We start from the raw sequence: 8064 nt of genomic DNA, 5'->3' as shown, positions 1-8064 counted from the left end.
TTCCTTTCCAGTATGCTCAGGAGAGCTCGTCCTCCCAGCTTTAATTCGTCTCAATCACCCAGACCTACCTCAAACATCTTTGGCCCTTTGGGATAACCCAAACCCAGACACCAAGCTGTGCTTGGATTTACCTCAAAATTTCTCTCACATTAGTCTCCCCTTCTTTGTTCGATTTGCTGTCCTTACTTCCAGCTCTGATTACTTTCACGGTCTCTGAGATGAACACCCCAATACCCATCTCTTCCCACATCCTTCTTTCCTGTCCATCCCTCTCAGATTTCTTCAAGCAACATGGCCGCTGCTCCCTTGCCTGAGTATCCTCAGTGCCTCTCTATGTCCTACTACACTCAGTCTAGACCTCATTCTGTATCTTTCCCAGTCTTTATAATCTGGTTCCCAGAAACAAATTTTCTTTCCCTCTAACCTCCAACACTAACCATTCCCATGGGACTGATGTCTTCGTTTTATCTACGTGCAACAGTATGCTGGAACTGTCTGGTACTGGCTCACAAGAGCTGGTGTGAAATTGTCAGGGAGTTTTTGAGCCAGTTAAACACAGCTAAAGGAAATTGTAGTCATTAAAAGGAAATCATATAAACTTAAACAAATTATGTTTAAAAAGTTAATAAATCCTTAAAACTCATAACTTCCTAATTATTTTAATATTATCTGTGCTCTTGAGATTATTTATGTTGTATGTGCAAATGCTGTATGACAGTGAGAGTGAGCTGATGCACACCTCTTCCCAACTCTGCATTCAGTAATGTCACACTACTAGCTGAGAATCAGCCATGTTTGGGGTATTTATACCACGGAAATTGGTAAATGCCACCAATAATGGTTGGTTTCTTTTTCCAAGAGAAAGATGTTGAACATTACCAGCGTTCCACTGTGCTCATCCCTTGTATATTTCTCTGTCTGGGATGTCCTTCTTTTTTCCTCTTAATTTAGCAGGTCTTCCCTTTTTTCCCACAATACAAAATCTTTACTGATCCCTAAACGCCCAGTTAAATCTCTCCTTATCAATCACACTTCCCTGACAATAATCGCTTTCATTGACCTATTTGCCACCCAAACCCTGCATTCTTTTTTTTTTTCTAAGATTTTATTTTTAAGTAGTCTCTACACCCAATGTGGGGCTTGAACTCACAACTCTGAGATCGAGAGTCACATGCTCTACCAACTGAGCCAGCCAGGCACCCCTAAACACTGCATTCTTTATGTACCGAACCAAACAACCTAGCGCTTAATTGTATGGCTTCCATTAATTTCCATTAATTTGGTTTAATTAGACGATTCAACCATTTGCAATGTCAATGTGTTCCTTTAGAGCTTCGTATGTGCCATACCCTGTGTTGGTTTCCTTTCTGTCCTGGCTCATTCATTGCTAGTTCATGCCTTTGCCTCTACTCATAGTTTCATGCACCTTGGAAGTCATCAACCACTTTACTTCAACATTACTTTTGGGTCCAACACAAAGCGGAGCCCTTAACAGGGACTCAAAATAGATCTATAAGTTGGTACAACACTCTATAAGTATTAGATGTTCAAGGATGATGAGTATTGCTGAATTTCGGGGCGGGGCGGGGGGTGGGAATGCCTTGGTTCAAGTTGCTCGAAACTTTTGTTTCAAGTGCTGAAAGTTTCAGTCCCAAATCTAGTATCAATGAAGGGGGAGATTATGAGGTGTTTAGGAGGCTTGCATTCAGGACCATGTGGCCATGGTCACACCGTTGTTCAGTCTTGTACCCAGGTAATATTATTTGTCCTGCTTACCTACTTACTTGGTTGCTGTGAGGACCAAAAGAGAAAAGTATGTAAAAAGGTGCTTTGCAGAGTGTTCCTCTAATGTACAGACTGAGAACCCTTACGGCCCCCACCCACCCTTTACCATATTCATGCCATGTTCCTTCCTCCAGCCATCTATAAACAAGAAGAAAAGGACTAATCTGTATCTTCCTTATTGCACACCATTTCCTCCCCTTTCTTTCCTAAGATAAAGAAGCAGAAAGAGACTCTTAAAAACTGAGAACAAACTGAGGGTTGATGGGGGGTGGGAGGGAGGAGAGGGTGGGTGATGGGTATCGAGGAGGGCACCTTTTGGGATGAGCACTGGGTGTTGTATGGAAACCAGTTTGACAATAAGTTTCAAAAAAAAAGAAGCAGAGATGCCAGGATTGATGTCCAAAATGAGTTTCGAAAAAGCAGGAGCATGAGCACACTGTAGTTACCAGTACTGAGTAGTCATAGCACCGTCTCCAAAAGCTCTGGTTGTGTCATGACATGTTCCTCCATAAATGCCTACATACATCCACATAGATAAGCTTATTTTTGAAGCTTTCAACCATCCTGTGAAGTGAGTAGAGTAGGATGATGATGATGATTGATTGATGATACCTATTTTATGGGCCTCCCCAAAGTCACATGGCCACTCAGTGGCCGAGCCAGGATCAGAAACCAGGTTTCCCATTTCAGAGTCTAGCATGACTTTATGAACACCCACTGTCTCAGTTGTTCAGCAGCGCCACTCAACTTTCTGCCTTTTTATGATTTCTGCCCAACACCTCTTTGTGACACAAGGGGAGGAACCTACCCTGGAGGTCAAGGGGGATGTTTTGAAGCGTGCACCAACACTTCACTGAAGCAAATAACTTTGCTTCCACTGAAGCAAATAACTTTGAGCACCTCAACCTCTTGGTGCCCCAGAAGCTGATGCCATCTGTCAAGGCAATGGTTGTGCAGCTCATTGTCCCCACTCCACAAGACTTTGAGAGGATACAAGGAGATGCTAGATGTCATAGTGCTTTGAGAATCAAGTTGCTGCATGAATCAGGACATCATCAAATGTAACAATAGTTCTGACTCTTTAAAGCAGCTCCTGGAGAAGCTGGTGAATGAAAGCCATCCCCATGCCAGCATTGGTGCTCTTTCTCTTTGGTTTTCCCTGACTTTTCCTACTGTATCCTCCGTACGGAAGGCACTGAAGAAGACTTGCAGTTTTCTTTTCTTCACAGAGTCTCCAAGAGTTGTGGCAGTTAGTCTGGAAACTGTTCCATCTCTTGGCAAAAAAAAAAAAAAAAATCAGCCATCAGTTGGTTACTTCGTAAAACTACTAAGCCCAGCCTCATCCATCTGTCCTTCTCTCCCTCTTTCTGACATCAAAAAGACACCAACTTGTCCCTCAAGTTCCTGTCAGACTCAGCAAGGCCCGTTCTCTCATGGAGTCGTAGGATGGCTGTAGTCCTTCACTAGATGGTTTGAGAATAGGAAGCAGGGGTGAGTAAATGTTCAGTGGAGACATGAGGCAAAATAGGCTTTGGGTTTCTGGTAGGCCCATTCTTATCCACTGAAGTATTTGCATTTCTCTTCTGAGAAAAAGAGAAAATCAGGCTGAAGGCAAGCATTTGATTGAGTCCAGTACTAGATTTATGAAATGGGGATAGGTTTTGGGGGGGGGGTGTGGTGGTGGGGGTGTTGTTTTTGCAAACTACTAATGTTCTTTTACCTTTTGCATTTTTGTGGGCAGAAAATCCTCCTAGTTCTCCTTCCGCTGTTTGAGCTATTCGTTCCCCCAGGGGGAGATTGGGAAAGAGTCAAGCCTGCCCTGTCAGGGTGCAAAGAGAAAGAAGTTTCTGACATCCAAAATAAGATTTTGCAGCAAAACAATAGTTTTGAAAACCAGACTTTGTAGAAAGGAAGATGACTTTCAAAATTCTTTAACATACCAGGAACCAAGTCTGGAGGGCTCATATCCTGAAAACTTTTCCATAATTATGGAAGAGACAGACTTTAGCCAGTGACAACTAGGCCTTGGAGCTTGCTGTTCCAGGGTGGGAGAAAGATACGATAGACAGGAAGGGAGGGCTTGAACCAACCCTACCTGGGCCTGGCATTGTGGGTACAGAAAAGAAATGAGAAGGAAAAAGACTGGGTCAAGTATCAAGGATCTTGCTCAAACACTGTTGTCTTATGAGGCTACCAGAAATACCCAGATAGGCATGGGCAGCCCCAAACCTCAAAGCTCATGGCATGTTTCCCTGGGTATATGATAGGGAAGCTTCTGACCTCTGGGAGAAAGCCTGATCTTGACCATTTCCAAAATGGCAGGGGAGGACTGGTAGCAGGCTAACAGTTAAAGGGTTAGAGGGGAGGGGCGCCTGGGTGGCTCAGTCGGTTAAGCGGCCAACTTCAGCTCAGGTCATGATCTCACGGTCTGTGAGTTCAAGCCCCACGTCGGGCTCTGTGCTGACAGCTCGGAGCCTGGAGCCTGCTTCGGATTCTGCATCTCCCTCTCTCTCTGACCCTCCCCCGTTCATGCTCTGTCTCTCTCTGTCTCAAAAAGAAATAAACGTTAAAAAAAAAATTAAAAGAAAAAAAAAAAGGGTTAGAGGGGAGGCAAGAGACCAAACCCCAGTCCTAATATACCGTTACAATTACAACCCCAGAGTTGGGGGTGATGGGAGCCCTGCTGCATAAGCTGAGAGAAACACAATTTAGGACTCTGGGAGGAGACTGTTTCACAGGATTCCCCTGCACCAGCCTGGAGAAGACATAAGCTGGGTGGGTCAGAAGAAAACCAGAGATTGGCCCTCCCCAGCTGTCTTCACCTCCAGCATGGAATGGACAGCAGATGGGCCTGGATATCCTTGAAGGGGAAGACAGAAGCCAGACAAAAAATCTGACCGGGGAGATTCAGGCTCCCTTTCCAGTAGGGAGTTTCAGAGATGTCTTACTTTGTCTCTTCAAAGTCACAAAATCCTTACATTTCCTGCAAACGCTTAGCTGCCATATTGGAAAGTAGCGGAGCAAAGAGGGGAGGAAATCTGAACTGTCCTAAAGAGACTGTTAAGACCAGCCTTACAGGGAATTGAACTTTGAATAAACTGACTGAATGTTTACATTGAAAGGAGACCGTTTAAATTGGAGAAGTCTGAACTATTGTTAATGGCCAGTCTTGGTTGCCTCCACTGCCCAGCAGGGTGGGGGGCTCATGAGGAATAGCAGATGAAGTTATAGAGAAAATAAAGGATTGTTTCTTTGAGCCTCTGAGTTGTAATGTGAGCAAATTTATGCCCTCAATATATTTGCATTCTCTGTCCCCTCTCTAAGACCAGCAAGCATTTCTGACAGAGATCCCAGCCTCCTGCAAATTTCTCTGAAATATGGCAACTGCCTGTCTGACGGCTCATAGTTGGTACTGTCTTGGGCTAAGGTGAATAAATTGTCTGATTACTGTTTTGTATTTGAGGCTTCCATTTTCTCCTAGCTGGCAAAGTTTAGCTAGAGTGCCTGAACTTCTACTATTAGAGCCACGTGTTCCCTCAGGGTGGATGAGAGGGGGAGCTTTCCACTCAGCTTCATTGCGATCCCCCCTTAGCTCATAAATGAAGAAAGCCTCATGAGTATGCCCTTCTGCCCATCCCTTTTACCATCTTCCTGATGTGTTTGGTTAGGACTCGGAGGAGTTGAGAATCAACCCTTTACTAGCTGAAGACTTGAAGATCCAGGGGATCTATGCTTCCTTTACTTCCTGTTTCTTGGGCTTCTTTTCCTGCTAGGCACTTCCTGTTTCCCCTTGGCACTTCCTCTGGGCAGGTCTGCCATTCTCTTTTGTCCTACTCTACACAGATGGGTGGGTGGTTACAATAAGAGCCTCTCTTGGGCATGGACATCTCTTTTCTGAGGTTGGAAGGAGGATTAACCAGGGCCAAATTCTCCAGTTGTCAGGAGCATATCAGGAGTTTGATGGTCTCTGGTTTGGGGTATGGCCCTAAAATTATATGAGGGAGGTCGGTTATTCTCTATCCCAGCGTCTTGTTTATTTCATTCATTGCAATTATCATGAGATGTAACTTCATTATTTGTTTGTTTACTTAAACTCTATGAGGGAGGGTCCCTGTATGCCCTGTTCATTGTTATATCCCTAGTACATGGAGCAGTGCCAAGAATACAACTGGTGCTCAACAAATATTATTGAAACAATGTGTTGAAAGACAGAAGGACTGACACAGGTGTTAGGAAGTGCGGGGGGAGGTGGTGGTGGTAAAGACATAAGATAGAGGAAGAGAAAAAAGCTGAGGCAGCACCCTGATTTGTAGCTTGACTTGGCTAGAGACCTCATCTACAGTAGGGCAAGTTCCCTCTCTAAGCCCCAGTGAAAAGAGAAGAATTCTATTTTTTTAAGTTTATTTATTTTGAGAGAGAGAGAGCATGAGCAGGGGAGGAACAGAGAGAGAGAGAGAGAGAGGGAGAGAGAGAGAGAGAGAGAGAGAGAGAATTCTAAGCAGTCTCCACACCATTAGTGCAGAGCCTGAAGCAGGGCTCAAACTCACCACTGTGAGATCACGACCTGAGCTGAAGTCAGACACTTAACCAACTGAGCCACCCAGATGCCCTAAGAGAAGAATTCTATTACAGTTTGATAATGATACTATGATACGCATGATAGATAAGAAAAATGGATATAAAGTAAATACTTGATGTTGTATCCGTGATGTGTTTATTACAACTGATGGACCTACATTGACAACAGGTGTGATTTTTGCTGCACTATTTGTACCAACCATTTGGGTCAGGCCAACCTGCCAAGGAACTACTGGCCAAAGGGGCTGATGGGCAGGAAGGACCATGCAGGCAAAGTCACTTCACTCAAGAGGCTGTGAATCCCAGATGGAGGTATGCGAGCTTTGAGTTTGGCTGCCTAGTGCACTGTGAGATGCCCACCTGGAGGAAATGACCTGGCATCTTTCTTCAATGGAGCTGCCATATTAGAAGGCTCTGGGACTCCTCTCTGCTTCCAATGCTGACAGTTGAGTGACAGCAGAGAGGCAAGCCACAGGAAGGCAGTGGCCCATCTTGTTCCCCTACACCAGCGGTGTCTGGAGTTGGGGTCGAGGGTCAGAGAGTCTTCTAGTTGCGGTTCGATGTATGGGGTTTCCATGCAAGATTCTGTCTGAAGAAGGTTTCCATAGTGAAAACAATTTTAGAGTTTTAAAACCACAAACTTACATAACCTCTAAGATTTTCTTCCGTCTGTGACACGGTATCACTTTACAATCCTATAGAACTCCAGTGCGCCAGCAGTCTCGGACAGGGTAGCTTCTCTGAAAAGCACTCTAATGCTATTTATGGCTTGCAGCAGCCATTTTACCCTCTAAACTCCTAAAGAGTATTCTTACTGAATGACCTTTCTGTTCCCCCAAAGCTGTGTGCTTGGTGCTGGGGAGACCATGACCTTGGGGCTAGCTAAGGAGTAAAATAGCCTGTCCATCTGCTTGCCCTCCCAGGCCTTGGCTAGGCTTCCAGGAAAGGCCCAGGGTTATTTCTCAGAGTGACTGCTTACCAAAAACTCTGCCAGCAGCTGGAAATTCTCTATAGTGTAGTGTAGTGTGTATTATAGAATACTATAGTATACTATAGAATACTATAGAATACTATAGTATACTATAGAATGCTATAGAATAGTATAGTATGCTATAGAATACTATAGAATAGTATAGTATAGAATAGCTTAGCATAGTATAGAATACCATAGTATAGTATAGAATAGTATAGTATAGTATAGAATACTGTAGTAAAGAATAATATAGAATAGAATAGAATAGGGTCGTGTAGTATGATATAGTATAGTATAGTATACAGGTGAGGAAAAACTGAGTCTTGGATTAGTTGAAAGCTTGGATGGCCTCCCAAGAATGCTGGGGTAGAACAATCTGGATTTAGTCCTTAGGCCTGGGATTAAAGGTACAGTTTGTTATCATTCCAGGATTTATGGTGGAACAGTACCTACCTCCATGGGATATCACCATGGATGTAAAGCATAAAGATTCACAGGTTATTTTAATGTCAAATTTTGATCTTTTTTTTTTTCTGGTAAAATAGAAGTCTCTTTCAGATTATGTACACTTACACATATAAAACTTTCAGAACAATGCCTGCCCCATAGCCTAATAAATGCTAATAACATATTCTCCAGCCTTAAGGTGTTTTTTGCCTGGGTTGATGAGGTGTAGTTGTAGGCAGAATTCAGTGTTCAGGTTGGCTTCAAATGATTTCCAGGTATAG

At 43.8% G+C, this 8064-nt stretch overlaps 1 non-coding gene across 1 annotated transcript; it reads right to left on the bottom strand.

The window, feature by feature from the left end:
* Positions 1 to 1125: 1125 nt before the first annotated feature.
* Positions 1126 to 1198, bottom strand: TRNAE-CUC. Its single transcript has one exon. It is a non-coding gene; the product is annotated as a tRNA-Glu (tRNA).
* Between the last annotated feature and the right edge of the window lie 6866 nt (positions 1199 to 8064).

Source organism: Prionailurus bengalensis, chromosome C2 (genome assembly GCF_016509475.1).
Source record: "Prionailurus bengalensis isolate Pbe53 chromosome C2, Fcat_Pben_1.1_paternal_pri, whole genome shotgun sequence".
Taxonomy (NCBI): domain Eukaryota; kingdom Metazoa; phylum Chordata; class Mammalia; order Carnivora; family Felidae; genus Prionailurus; species Prionailurus bengalensis.
Note: the sequence above shows the minus strand (reverse complement) of the source record. Positions and strands in the feature narration are given on the sequence as shown.